The following is a 15,572-nucleotide window of genomic DNA, read 5'->3' as shown; positions in this document are numbered from 1 at the left end:
CACAGCCGGGAGGGAGGAGTACATGGGGTACACTGTCAGTAATAACTTATCATCCCCAAACCTTCTCTCTGTCTTATGTCAACAGCACCTCCAGTGATGAGTTCTGCTTGAAGGCTTGAAGAGAAAATCATGGATGTGCTTTTGATCTTTGTCTTGCTCCGATACTTAGAAGTAGAGCCCACAAAGCCCCCAGGAGATTCAGCAGGAAAATCAGGAATATGGCAGCGTGGTATGAAGGATTTGTTCCTGGCATCAGCAATCTCAAGTTTTGAAATGATATGTCAAGTGAGAATGATCCAAGGACTAGTGACCATCCATTCTGAGTTGCTAGGATCAGAATGACGGGGCTTCACTTTGACTTCCAGAAGCACTGGGAGATTCTATATACTCCCTAGTAACCAGAGAATGCCCAAGGTAGCATGTTAAAATGAGTTCAGAGTTGGGTGCCTCCATTACAAAACTAAACAGATCAAGGAAATTGGTCTAGACTGCTCTTCAAAAGATGGTCTTCTCCTAACCTGGCTTAGCAAGAAATAATGAAATCACATCCATGTCTGTAATAAAGTTTTTGATAAAACCAAACATGTAAGAATATATTATCTAACAGGTTTGTTTTTGGAATAATAATATGCATGTGAGAAAAACTAAATAGCAATAAAAAATACTACAATAGTACCCAGCTCCATCTAACAGTGTGTGGTAATTTTCATAGATTCTGTGACTATTCCCATCTCAGCCACCCAGACTACCAAAGCTTGGCATTAGGATTCTTAGGGGGATAAATGTGATTAGGATTCAGCCCTAGGAGAATTATCATACGAACTGAACAGCTACCCCTAATCTATAGTGACTATAGTGATGGCTCCCTAATGGTGCTAAGGGATGCCTCTCTAGAGCAGGCAAACCACAGCAGCAACTCTGCAGGCTACATTCCAACCTGGTGAGCCCAGGATGGGTTGCTAGCCCTTCCAACCCAGGCCACCCATGTCTGACATGGCTGCTCTGTAATAGGACCCCACTGAGAAGTTGTGTGGCCATCCAGAGATTGCCCCACCTGGGGATCCATCGCATATACAGACACCAAACCCAGACACTATTGTGGATGCCAAGAAGTGCATGCTGACAGGAGCCTGATATGGAAGTCTCCTGAGAGGCTCTGCCAGAGCCTTACAGATACAGATGAGGATGCTTGCAGTTCAGGAACCCCAATGGATGAGTTAGAGAAAGGATTGAAGGAGCTGAAGGGGTTTGCAACCCCATAGGAAGAACAACAACATCATCCAACTGGACCCACCAGAATTCCTGGGGACTAAATCACCAACCAAAGAGTACACATGGAGTGACCCATGGCTCCATCTGTATATGTAGCAGAGGATGACATTGTCTGGCATCAATGGGAGGAGAGGACCTTGGTCCTGTGAAGGCTCAGTGTGCCAGTGTAGGGGAATGCCAGGGTGTTGAGGTGGGAATGGGTGGGTGGGAGTGGTAGCATCTTCATAGAACCAGGGGGAGATGGGCGGGAGGATGGGAGGGGGGGAAAGGGGATAACATCTGAAATGTAAATACATAAAATATCCAATAAAAAGTAAATAAAAAATAAATAAAAAATAAGGAAAAAACCCATCAAACTTACACCAGTTAATAGACTCCTGAAAGATTATATAACCCTTATTGGTCAGCCCTAGACACTCAGCTCTGTGACCTTACCTTCTTACAAACTCAGAACTGACCTTCTCAAACAGGAACTCTCAAAACTATGCTTCCACATCTGTACTGTATGAGGATCCAACTAACACTAAGATGCTCTTCCCCGTCTCTGAACTCTTTCTATATGACTATGTCTTGTAATTATAAAAGCTTCTAGTGTGAGAAGTGGGACTTCTTTGATGAAACCTTTGAGGATAGTTTCTGACTATCAGTGCTTTAGTGTTTGGTCCATCAGAATCATAAGCCTAAATTGTGTGGTGACCTCTGACCAGTTCTATAGCTTTGTTTGCCAAAGACTTCCAACACTGGTTTCTGTAAATATTTCTCTTCCTATCTAAACCCTAGAAAGGTCTGGAATTCTAGAATTCATGAGGAACCTTCAGGGTCCTGTAGTCTCAACCATTCTCTTTGAGGATGGCAGGAAGGGCCAGGTACTTTGTCCAAGGGCATCTGCTTAGTTTCACCCACCATGCCTTAACTATTCCAATCAGCTGATTAACTAATTGATTGGCAGGCAGAGAAGTGATAAATGGACAAATAATTGGAGAGATGGATTACAAATAGATGATAGATAGATGATTGCTTGATAGATAGATTGATGATAGATCGATAGATTGATTGATGATAGATATATAGCTGATAGATAGGGTTCTCTTTGTCAGGAGAATCCTGACTAATACAAACCCCCCCTCAGTTATAGCCACATTCCCTCACTGTTATCTAAGCGAGGTGCGCTATTCAGGATGTGGTTGTGGAAAACTGAATAATGGCAGACAGTAGAGGAAAGTGTGGTTGTTAAGGAAATGCAGATAAGGAACAAAGAGTCCCATGTGATCATGGTGTCACAACTTAGTGAATTATAATTTTGGAATTTTCTCTTAAGTCTTAAGAAACAAATATGTAATTATCCTTGTATTGTCTGTATTAATTTTTATTCTTCCCCAAAATGACAGATTTCAGTCATGCAAAGTATAGATGTACCTAGTAGAAGCTGTTGTTGTTTGTTAGAGGAACATGCTCAAAGGGGAACTGGGAATTTTTATTTTTTCGGAGTGATAGGTCTTCTCCCAGCCATTCGCCTCTTTTCAGTAGATTTTTCTCACTTAGTAAAAACATCCAAATCATTTTATGTGGAAACCCACCCCTTCCTTGCCTTCATATCTACCCACCCATATGAAGCCAAAGGTCTCTCCTATTCCATTATTCTCCATATAACCTATTCATATGAGGAAGAGTTTTTCATTTTGTGATAAGGATTAATCCTGCCTATACTAAACCTTTTGTGACAACCATCCTGCTTCAACCAGGCCCTACAGGATTACAGGGAAACAGGACTGTAGATGCCATAACTAGAAATTTCCTAGGCAGGCAGGCAAGTTGATCACCCTGGTGGGTTCATGCCCCTTTCCTAAGGACAAATAACAAGTCATAGAGCACATGAATTGGAACCAAAATAGCATCAAATCAATAAGATTGGGAAGATAACTAGAATGGATGAATGAAATTAATCAATTCTCTTAAATAAAAAGATCCATGACAAAACCAGGTGATCAATGAGGAAAAATAACCTGTCTATCAAAGGCATGTAAAGACATACCACCCAACCAGACGGCCTGCGTTTGATCTCTAGAACCAATGGGGCTAAACTGACTCCCACAACTTGTGCTCAGACTACCACATTTGTATCACACCATGCTCTTGAACACACAGACACACACACACACATACACACACACACACACACACACTAAAAGTAGTTAAAGCCACTATTGTTGAAGCAAAAGAAGAAAGATTACATCACAATGTTCCACATTTCATAAAAATAGACCACATGAGTTTATCCAAAGGAAGATGCTTCTCTGGGTCAAAACACTACTTGGTTCACTAAGAACTGAGAGGTTGAACACCACAGCTCCAAGGAGACCACGTACTACAGCATAGCTGGCTGAGAATCTTTAGGATTGTGGTACTCTGGCCTGAGTTTGCCAGTCTAGACGCCATTACACATTATTCTTAGGCTTTTGACAAAATCGGTAAAGTCTAGAAGGCAATATCAAAAAGTTTCCTTAAGTGGCATTTCCCAAAGCGGAACTGATGTCCTATTTACATTTTCACTTCCAATGTGCAGGTTTATCCCCTGTGAACCAAGTCACATGTTAAACAATGACTTAAGCACTTTGGTTTAAAAGAAATCCATCCTCCACTGCATTCTTCCCACATGCAATTATTGAATTCTTTAAACAACAACAATAATAGCAACAACAACAACAAAACCCTTTGTCTATGGGCACTAACTTAAAACGCAGAAATGTTTCATTACAAATGTTAGCTAAGCTTTCTCCCTTTGCAAAAGGGTATTCTTGGGGGCCATCATTCCTTCATGGTCATGGTCATGGTCATGGTCATGTGGGACTGAGAACCTAGATAGTATAGCAGATTGTGTGTGTTAGATGCCAAGATTCAAATGCACTCCCTGCTATTTTTAGATAGCATTATTTCTGAATCCGTCTTGGCTTCTCATCTTTATGGATAGTTAAAGCAATCAAAGTTATTTTTGCGTGCAAAATGCTTTGAAATGGTGACTACCACATAACAACCATTTAATAAATGTCAAAATCTCTTTCCCCCTTACACAGGTAGCTTTGCTATTGGTCTTCATAATTTTATGAGCATAAATACTAGTCTAGAGGCTTTAACTAAATGACTGTGGAATCTTTAATGCCTTTAGTCACGAGGTAGTAATTCAAATACACATCTTCCTGAGTTGCTTAGCCTGTGTGAGATGCCAAGTCCTTAGCTAACAGATCAAGTCTACATCCTTTATTATGTGTGTATATGTGTTCACATGTGGAAGTTCATGTGCTGTATGTAGAAAACAGAGGTCAACATCAGGTGTCTTTCTAAGTTGCTTTTCCATCTCAGTGTTTGAGTGATGGTGTTCACTGAAGTTGGCTGACCAATAGGCCCAAGGATCCAGCGGCCTCTGCCTCCCCAGTGCTGTAATTATAAGTGTGTGCTGCTATGCCTAGTTTTTTATGTGGGTACTAGGAATGAACCTCATTCCTCATGCTTATGTAGCAAGCACTTTACATGACTGGGCCTTCTCCTCTCCTCTCTCTCTGGGCATTTCCTATGTCCTGATTGAGAGCATAATGAAACTTTTGCAGGGCCAAGCTAAGCCTCGGGTTTCCTAATTAGAGGATTTGTGACAGAAGAAATGGGATCCCCTGGATGTATATAACTGACTTATCTATACTTGTCAACAAGTCTTGAGTCCTTCTCTTCCCTCTTCTCCCGTTCCTTCCCTTTCTTTCCATTCCTTCTCTTTCCCTCCCAATCTTCCAACAAGTATAAAAAGAAAATCTTGTGTTGTAACTAAGCTAGTAAGTCAATCAACCCAAAGCCCCAGATCCTTAAGGGAACAAAGAAGGGTACTATTCCCGCACAAACTTGTTCCTAATAAAACATATTTTGTTGCCAAGCAACCCTGATTGATGCCTCTTCCACAAGTATCATCTGTCTGTAGGTGAGTAAGTAAATGCCTTGTGAGTCAGAAGAAGGCATCGGAGAGTTTTCTCAGGCTTCAGGTAAAGGAACAATATTGCATGTAGAGCAAAACAGGGGAGACACGCCACATTTTGCTCATGCTTTGAGGTTTGATGCTTGTTTGGGGAGTTGGCTCTGAAGAGCCGGATTGTTCATTCATCACTGAATGGATGGAGTCATGGAGTGAGAAACCATGTCCCTGGTTCACCGTAGAAGACTAGTAATTAAAGTTGTGGTAAGATCGGACACCAAACTAAGGAAGAAAGAGTGGAACTCCCCAGAAGGAAGAAAGAGCTTGTGAGGCGTATTAGATGTTGCAACTGTCAGGTCCCACGGCACAGTCATTCTGCTAAGGAGATGAGGTGAACGATGAACCAGCCAATGGGAAAAGCCGGAGAGCGAGGCCATTTCCAATGGTCCTTGTCTCCTGCTTGTCTGGGGAGGCAGGGCAGGGATGAAGTCAACTCCACAATCCCTTACACCAGATTTAACACACTGAGCCCTGCCGCCCATTGATGAAAGGATGGAAAACCCTTTGGTGTAATTTCCTAAATCTCAAACTATGTATTTCCTCTAATAAATAAAAGTGGTGTTTTCAACAAAGCAACTTTTGAGGGAGGAGGGAGACTTTCAATAATATTCCATGTCTTCTTTATAGTCTGCATCACCATCGTTTTTTATACTGGAAAAAAAAGAGGTTAAAATGCCAACACAGGGCAACACAGATGGTTCAGCTCTATCCCTGTGGCTTACACACACACACACACACACACACACACACAGAGAGAGAGAGAGAGAGAGAGAGAGAGAGAGAGAAAGAGAGAGAGAGACAGAGAGAGAGACAGAGGCAGAGAGAGAGACAGAGAGAGAGACAGAGAGAGAGAGAGAATCTATGACAACTCACAGCCTGGAAATGTAACTCAGTGGAGAGCTTGCTAACCATGTGAGGTCCTGAGTTGAGTCTCTAAGACCACAAGGAAACAAAATCTTCATCATTCACAGGCTGAGACAAGAGAATTTCAAGCTCAAGGCCAGCCTGGATGGGCTACAGGAATAATACCCACCTCACCAAAAGCAAATGAGTGTTCAAGTAAACCAGTAGCATGATTGAACACAACTCTCTCCCCCAGTCCATTGTAGTCTTCCTTCCAGCAGAAGGAAAGAAGGAAAGATATAATTTTGTGTTGATGGCCAGGAAACCCCTACTTGGAGTTGCTTCAACATTTCCATCCATAAATGCAATGTGCATGCCTTGCCCTCTGCTCTTGACCAGGGAAACATGGAGAGACAGATGGGCAGAAGTTTCTAGAGGGTTTCTGGTGAGAGTAGAGAAGTCTGAGCACTGAAGTAGAGAAGTATGTTCACCAAGGAAGGCTTTCTTGAAACTGGAAAGCCAACAATGATTCCTGAGAAGGAAATGATGAAGACTCCTCAAGAAATCTCCTCCTTCCAGATCCCATGGCGCCATTGTCGTTCTGTGGTAGCTCTGTGGTAGAGCACTTGCCCGGCGTGTGCAAGGCCTTAACTTGGATATCTAGCACCTCGAAGCAAGCAAGATCAAAAGCAGTGAAATCTGATGAAAGCTGTGTATAGTGGGATCAGCCGAGGCAAGGAGCAATGAGAAGCCAGGGAAGAAGAAAGGAAGAATGAGGAGAGGGTGCCACTGCCCTAAGACCCAGCAGCCTAGAGCTCAGGGGCCGAGCATAGTTCCCACAGGCCAAAATTTGTACAAAGACCTTGTCCCATATAATCTCTGCTTTGTAAATGGTCTGTGCCATGAACAATGTGTCAGCCACACAATAATATACAGTTTTCTTTCTTTTTTATTGTATCGTATTTTGTATTTTGTATTTTATATTTTGATCATATTTACCCTCTCCCCAAACTCCTCCCAGATCCACCTTCTCCCTAATCACTCAACACTGTGACTGGTTTTTGTGTGCCCCCCCACCCAATCCAGTCCAATTTGTGATCATCATATATTGGTGGATGTGGGTGGCCATCCACAGGAGCAGTCCACCTACCAGTGGCAACACTCATTAAGAAAATCAGTTCTCCCTCCCTCTTCTAACAGCTGCCAGCTACCAACAGCTCCTTGGCTAGTTCATGTCCATGTCCATAGTCTGTCCTTGCTGAGATTTGGGCCGGCTTGACCTTGTACGGCGTTTGTGCATGGTGTCATTACCTCTGTGCGTTCCTATGTGCAGCTGTCTTGCAGTGTCCACCAGACGCTGTTTCCTTGTATCCCTCTGCCTCCTCTGGTCCTTAGAGTCTTTGTACCTCTCTTCCACAGTAACAGTGATCCCTGAGCCTTGAGAGGAGGAACTGCAGTGTAGTTGTTCCATTCCATAGGTTTTTATTCTCTGGACCTTGGCTAGTCGTGGTCCTCTGTATTAATCACCGTCTATCTACTGTACATAGAACCTTCTCTGGTGGGAGCTGAGAAATGCATCCCTCTATGAATATAATAAGTCAGTTTAATAATTTCATTCATCAGAGTAGATGCCGTTTTCAATATCCATCATATCTCTGCTTAATATATATAATTTTATCTGAATTTTATTATTTTACTGTCCAATCCAGATCTAATCAATGAGTTCCATGACATGCCCATGAGCAGCTCTACTCAGTGATATTTTCTAACAGTTCTCTCATTTATATTCAATAAGATTAATGAATGAAAATATGGATATATTCACGTTCATCATACCATATAATCACAGATACATGCAGATTAAAAACATCTTCATATGTCACTCTCTGGTAACTGTCATTTCTGCACATTTGTAATGCATGGAGAACCTCTTAAATGCCAAGTGTCTTGGAATTACCAAAAATGAAAGTAAATGTTTGTGCATCAGACTTCTTGTTAATGCCAGACTGAGCCCAAGGATTTGTTCATATTAAGAAAATGCTGTATCATTAAGATACATGCCAAGTCCATTCAATGCTAAACAGATTTTTATTTCAGTCATTAAAAAATGATAAAAATATATATAGAAATTCTATAACTACTTGACAGAATATTTATTTGACTCAATAATCCTATATTCTAACTACAATTATATAATAGATATGATTATAGATGAGATATATTTATATATTTGTAATTTGAGATAAAACATTAATGATAGTTTCTATAATTCACAAAGTAGTCATTCAGTTTGCAGTTGTGGTATTTAAAAACAATTCACTTTTTGACCCAGACTTATGGCTTGCTAAGAACCATAGAGAACTGCCACCAATATAGAGAAATAGCATATTTGAAAACAAACAGTAAATGTGACATAATTAATGGTTGCTCGTTGAAGATTCCTATCAACGTCCACTCAGGGGTGGTCTGAGGTATAACCCAGCATCTTCCTTGTGATCATTACAGCTTGAGTCGTGGCCATGCTGAGAGGTGCATACCGTGGGCTTATTGGCGGTTACTGTAGAGAACAGTCTCTTGGAAGATGAGCCTCGTGTTGTGGCAGCAAATGTCTAAGCTCATTTAGACTTTGTGTTCCTCTTCCTAGCAAGCCATCTTTATTATGAACTTCTCTGACACCATGAACATGAATGTCTGAGACCCAAAGGGGAGTTCAATGTCTTCCCCAGCATCTTCTCTCGTCTTCTTACTACATGTGTCAAATTCTTTGCACACATTTTCTAATTTCCAGTGACATCCTATGCAGGAGAGAGGTTTTCATGTCTGTCTTATAAGTGGGCAAACTGAGGCATAGGAAAGCTCAGTAACTATCTCAAGACCACAGGTTGCTCTTAGCAATACAACCTATGTTCAAACCCAAACTTTACGTGTTTTCAAAGCCTCTGCATTTTGCCATTGTACTATTGAGAAAGCCCTACCCAGAGAACACCAGTGGCAAGTAGTGTGTCTATTGGATCACAGTTCTGGACCATAAAATATAGGAGCCAAACATCTATGTCTGCTTCTGCTGTGGACCTCATGCGCCACTGACACAGCAGAGGGGAAGCAAGTGCACGCAAGAGGTAGAAAACCCAGAGGCTATCTTGCTTTATGCCAACTTGCTCGAGTCCTGTGAAACTACTCTGGAGAAACCTAATCTACTTTCAAAACAGCTCCTCAAAACAGACATTCACCCATTTATGAGGTCGACGTTCCCAAGACCTAACTTACCTCTCTGAGAATCCATTACCTTTTCAGCATTGTTACATTTGGAATCAATCTTTAACTTGACGTTTCATAATCTATACCATATACAAAGCACACCAAAAAAAATCTTTAAAAAGAGGGCTATTATCATGCTATTACTTCGTAAGTACACCTATCATTTTCAACTAGACACCATGTGTGGTCTGACGCGGCACACTGTAAAGCATACTGTAAGTGCTTGGCAAATATTTATTGATATAATAAAACCAGTTCTATAACCAAGCAAACACAGGTGGGACACCCTGGGGAAGAGGGCGAGGGGGAGGGTGGCCGGGGCTGCCTGGCAATATCCAGACATGAGATTGGTAAGGAAGAGGCTAAACCTCACTGTTGACTGTTGTCAAAGGGGCATCCAATGTAGAGGAATCAAGTCTGCTGGTGGGGCATCATGGCAGCAAGAAACAGAAGAGCTAGGACTGGCTACGGTTGTCACAGGATCCCTGCTGTTCATAATGCAATGCTGCCCGATGTTTGAGTCTAGCTTATGGAGTGAGCGTGGGATTTGAGCATCACTCAAACTCACATTCTTTAGTCTAAAACCATGGCGACGTTGAAGGCGGATATTTTCCTGACTAGGTGACTTTAAGTCAGCCTCGGTGCTATGATCCCTGGGCTGCTACAAAGTTTAATGAACAGAGCCTGGTCTACAGTAAGCACTACATGTAGGTTCCCTGAATCACCCTGGGCCTCCTATGGAGAAACAGGTCCACATGTGCACATTTCATTGCATGCGAGATGCTCCGTCAATTTGACTATTCTTGTCATTTTTCATATGCTTTCTTCTCCAGAAGTGGAAGATACGTCCTTGGGGTGAAGTAACTTGAATAACAGACATCTTCCTCTGAAATACTTGTTTCTGTTGACAATTTTGGAAGAACAAGAGCTGTTTCTACATGACGCTGGAGCTCTTCCCTTATATCTTCATTGTAATGGCACTGGCAAGAATGGAGAGATCTGAAGAGAGACGCTTGTGCCCACCCCCACTTCAGCTATCAGAATACTGCAACAATGGACCCTAAGGAACTGAAATTTTCCTGGAGCCTCATGCTGGAAAATGCAAAGGCCCTAGAGCCCGATAGGTTGGGCTCAGTGTGAGTGTGTGAGGTCCAGGGATGGAGGGGAGGACTGTCTCCCAGAAAACTGTTACACAGTGCTGACTACATATCAGATCGCTTCTTAAGAGAGACAAAAGCCAAGACAGTGCAGGACTACACCTTGACCAAGATTGTTTGATTATGCATACCTCTGGCCCTCCATTTAAGCCTGAACCTGTGTGAAGACCATGAGGATAGACTTGAGGTCACTGGCCCTATTTATTTATTTATTTCACTTTCTAATGTGGCTATATCAAATATCAAATGCCCTTTCTCTGATTTTCCAATTTTCCGTCTCTTGCATTAGCAAGTCTTCCTTATTAGGGTTTCCAGGGCTCTACTGATTCTACCAACCCTGGTAACATTACTGGCATTCCCTAAGGTTCTGATGACCTTTGGTAGGAGCCCAAATAGTCCATTACATGCCCACTTCTCTGAAAATTTATTGTGGGGTGGTTACTTTACTTTTCTGGAATTACCATGACAAAGTACCACAAACATGGTGGCCGCAGGCACTCTGTGACTTTTGGCAGTGTCAACCTCACTCCAGTGTTCTCTTCCCATGGCCTCTTGTCTCTGCATGGCTGTCCAAAATCCCTTCTTGCCTTTTTCTTACAAGAACACCTGTCCCTGGGTTTAAAATTCATTGCAAATTCTAGATACTTTAGATGTCTTTGATTTTATTACTCCATCAAAGACACTGGTTACAAGTAAGTTTACACGCACAGGTGCCAGGGATTAAGGCATGGCCAGATCATTTGGGGTCAACTATTCAATCCATTCGCAGGAGGCAATAGGATCCTCATTGGTGACACAACACACACACACACACACACACACACACACACACACACACACACAAAATCTTCTTAACTTTTTAGAACCTACCTATATGTACCTGTGATGGTTTGCATATGCTTGGTCCAGGGAGTGGCACCATTAGAAGGTGTGGCCTTGTTGGAGGAAGTGTGTCACTATGGGGTGGGCTTGGAGACCCTCCTCCTAGCTGCCTGAGGATGCTCAGTCTGTTCCTGGCTTCCTTCGGATGAAGATGTAGAACTCAGCTCCTCCTGCACCATGCCTGCCTGGATGCTGCCATGTTCCCACCTTGATGATAATGGACTGAACCTCTGAACCTGTAAGCCAGCCCCAATTAAATGTTGTCCTTTATAAAACTTACATTGGTCATGGTGTCTGTTCACAGCAATAAGACCCTACCTAAGACAGTACCTTTCCTATTTTTTCATTTCCTTGAACACAGCTTCCAGTCTTGTCCATGCCACCAAAATGGGTGGACACAGCTATAGGGGCAGCCAGCCATCATAACTAGACTATGTGCTCCTTCCTGGGCTTCCTTCTGCACCACATCTGCACCTGCTTCCTTGCAAGGCTTGCTGGGAGCCATGCTTTTGATACTCAACCCGGCACTCATCTGAGTGCCTGTTCTTCTTGCTCCTCCCAGTAGCCCAGCAGAATAGCGAGAATTGGATGTCACCTTGGGACTTGGCAGTGCCGGCATGCCCCACCTGGCTCTTCACCAGGGTTACCTTGGGCACACATCATGTTTCATAGATGAGGCCAACCTGGAGACCCTGCTAAAGCTGAAACAAGAAGAGGCAGCGGATCTGGGTCAGAGCGGGAGCGGTGTTTACAGTCAGGCCAAGCAAATAGGCTCAGAGGGAATCTGGGTTGCAAGCTTGGCAGGCTGATAGGAACATGAGGCCTGGTACACCAGTGAAAACGGGCCAGCTTTGCCTGCACAGGCCAGGTCTTGGCTCTTCTGATTGGGTAGCTCTGTGACATGTGGCACATTGTAACTTGCAGGAGTCAACTACATTTAGCTACATTTACATCTTTCTTGATGGTTTGCTTTATACCAGGATGTAGGGATACAGAGATAAGACATGTTTACCTTCATGTAGAAGAAAATGTAGCAAAGGTCATATACATATTTTAAAAAAAAACAATGTCACAAAGTGATAATTATATGAGCAATGTTAGAGGAGGGGCCAAAGACCAAGACAGGAATGACTGGATCAGTCTCAGGCGAAGTGATAAGGGATGCGTCAGGATAGGAGCCCAGAAGAGGTCACAGTTAAGCAAAACATTAAAGGACCCAGAAGTAAGGAGGGAGGGGCCAGGGAGGTCTCTTCCTCATCCAATCATCTCCTCATACTCTGGCCTTAGTGGAAAATGCAGAACATTTTTTTTCTGGTTAGCAGAAGAGCAGCAAACCTATTCCATGTAGAACCTATTCTAAAATGAGTCACGGCCCAGGGAAAGGACCAACTAGAAATAACTCCACTTGAAAATGATTGGTTGGGATAGGAGCCCGGTGTCGGTGGCCAGTCACTAGTGCATCCATTACTCACAGCGCTCTGCTCCTTAATGTGCTAAACCTTAGAGGTCAGCACATGTCAATGATCCATCTCAAGTGAGCACAACACAGGACCTATTTGGATACACTTGTCATTAAAAATGCTTTCTGGGGGCTTGGGTGAGAGCTTGGTAACGCTCTTTCAGCACAAGCATGCGGTCCTGAGCTCAGTACTCGGTGTAATAAAAACCAAACCCAATCAGTTTAGCAGCTCATGTCTGCAATCTCAACACTGGGGAGGCAGAGAAATGTGGATCTCTAGGGCACACTGATCATCAGCCCAGCCTAACTGGCAAGCCCCAAGACCAGTTGAGGGACCTGCTTAAAAATACAAGGTAGACAGATCCTGAGAAACAAAACCCAAGGCTATCCTCTGGTTTCACTCACACACACACTCCTGTGCATGCACACCCACGCACAAACAAATGTTTTCTACTGACTTTGCATGTAATGTTGCTATGTCTTAGTCGCCAAGAAAGCAATCCTCAATCTCTGTTGGGGTGACAAAGTTTCTACTCATCGGTTCCTGTTCCATATTTCACAGTTGTGGCGTTTTGAATAGATACAGCCCCCATAGACACATGTGTTTGAATGCTTGGCCCATACAAGGAGGCCACAAGGGGGCGTGGTCTGGTTGGAGTGGGTGTGGCTTCACAGGAGGAAGTGCGTCACTGTGGAGGCGGGCTTTGAGGTCTCAGATGCTCAAGCTCAGCCTCAGGAGCTCACAGTTCTTTTCCTCCAGTCTTCGGATCAAGACGTAGAGCTCTCAGCTCCTTCTCCAGCACCATGTCTGTCTGCGTGCCACCATGCTTCCTGTCATGATGACCCCAGTTAAATGTTTCCCTTTATAAGAACTGCTGTGGTCGGGCTGGAGAGATGGCTCAGTGGTTAAGAGCTCTGACTGCTCTTCCAGAGGTCCTGAGTTCAATTCCCAGCAACCACATGCTGGCTCACAACCATCTGTAATGGGATCTGATGCCCTCTTCTGGTGTGTCTGAAGACAGCTACAGTGGACTCACTCTGCAGTGTACTCACATACGTAAAATAAATAAAAATCTTAAAAAAAAATTGCTGTGGTCATGGTGTTTCCTCACAGCACTAGAAACCCTGACTCAGACAATAGTAAATGTCTCTTTTTGACTTTTTTTTTAATTATTTGGCATGGCTGCCAACATATATGCAGGTACCCAAAGAGTCCAGAAGTGAGCGCCAGGCTCCTGGAGATGCAATTACCAGCAGTTGTGATGGTATGACTTGCATGCTAGGAACCAGACTAGGGTCCTCTGCAGGAGTCACCTAAGCTTTTAACAGCTGAGCCATGTCCCCAACCCTACAAATAACTTTTTTTTGTTTTTTGATGTGTCTTCCAACCAGTACCTTCGTAACAAGTAGCAACATATTTGAGTTTGGAAAAACAATCCATCTTTATTATTATTAATTTTATCCAATTATCAGGTTACGTTCAAGTAATTCAACTGGATAAATTCACACATAAGCTTTAAGCATATCCTAGTAATAAAGCAAGCGTGGATATACTGGTCAGCATTCGGTGTGTATAGCATATATGTCAGCACTGAATATAAACATTCAGAGGCCTTAGAATCAAAACACAGACCTCAAAACCATGAAAGCCACCAGACATGAAAGGTTGTCTGAATCCATTTGTGTTCTGACCATGGGGATTAAGCACCGGATCGGTGCTTGCCAAGGGTTGGGTGGAAGAGGGGAATTAACTGCAAAGAAATGTGGGAAGTAAGGAATGTCTGTCCCCTGATTGCATGGTGTCTGCATGACTGAGCACACTTGCACAGATGCAACCGACTGTGCAAGCAAAAAGCATGAATTTCACTTCAGATAATCCTGTCTCCGTACGTTTTAAGGAAAATCGGGTTTTTCTGACTCCCTCTCCAGGCAAATTCATGGGGCTTCCTGATTTGTTTTTGGTTTTTGTGTTTACCTGCTGTCAGGAATGCCTGGGAAGACAAACTTGAGTTCCCCCCATATTATGCCTCTTCCTTCTGAGAGAAAGGTTCCAAAGTGTGATTCTGAGTGACACAGGCACCATAGAGCGCTTAACAATTATATAAAGTGCCGACGTAAATGTACACAATGTCTTGGAGATAGGTAACAATTTTCTCTGCGATGTAGAGATTTTGTTCCTGAAATGCTCGCTCACGACTCTCTACCGATAGGCGTGTGCTTCAGTAGCAAAGCACAAGGAGGGTGGCTGTGAACCTCACGCTCTCCCACTGTACTGGAGACTGACATCTGCAACCAAGAATAGCTAGAAGAAAGCCTGTTGTCTTTCACAGACCTCCCTTCTCCCTGACTCCTGCCTGCCTTCCTGCTGTGGGTCTGCACCCTAATGGAATCCTGTAAGGACGCCAGTCTTCCTAGATTAGAAACCACCTTACTTTTAGCCCAGTTACCCCTGTAAAGCTTTGTCACCAAATGCGATCACATTCTGAGATATTTTGGGTTAGGATTCAAAATAGGAAAGAGGGGCACAATCCAGATACCATAAGCACACCTCCCCCACCCCCCTTCTCCACACAGGCCCTTTCCTATTGCAGTCACCCACCAAGAAAACTGCCTCTACCATGACGGGTGTTTCTGTGTCTTCTTCACCATGGTTACCTCTGCATCATCTCGGTAACCTTCTTGACTGCGC

The 15,572-nt window shown here is 43.3% G+C and overlaps 3 long non-coding RNA genes across 3 annotated transcripts in view; 1 reads left to right on the top strand and 2 right to left on the bottom strand.

The window, feature by feature from the left end:
• The window catches only part of LOC108352946 (uncharacterized), a 6,138-nt gene extending 5,556 nt beyond the window's left edge, over positions 1-582 (top strand). The window contains exon 2 of the long non-coding RNA XR_001841389.3: positions 86-582. This is a non-coding gene — a long non-coding RNA (uncharacterized LOC108352946). The remainder of the gene's footprint in view (positions 1-85) is intronic.
• LOC102546462 (uncharacterized) overlaps positions 1-15,572 on the bottom strand; it is a 209,570-nt gene that overhangs the window by 161,445 nt on the left and 32,553 nt on the right. The window lies entirely within an intron of this gene.
• LOC134482157 (uncharacterized) overlaps positions 1-15,572 on the bottom strand; it is a 51,992-nt gene that overhangs the window by 30,159 nt on the left and 6,261 nt on the right. The window contains exon 2 of the long non-coding RNA XR_010058216.1: positions 1-15,572. This exon is cut by the window's left edge and continues 30,159 nt beyond it. This is a non-coding gene — a long non-coding RNA (uncharacterized LOC134482157).

This window comes from Rattus norvegicus, chromosome 15, assembly GCF_036323735.1.
Source record: "Rattus norvegicus strain BN/NHsdMcwi chromosome 15, GRCr8, whole genome shotgun sequence".
Taxonomy (NCBI): Eukaryota; Metazoa; Chordata; class Mammalia; order Rodentia; family Muridae; genus Rattus; species Rattus norvegicus.
Note: the sequence above shows the minus strand (reverse complement) of the source record. Positions and strands in the feature narration are given on the sequence as shown.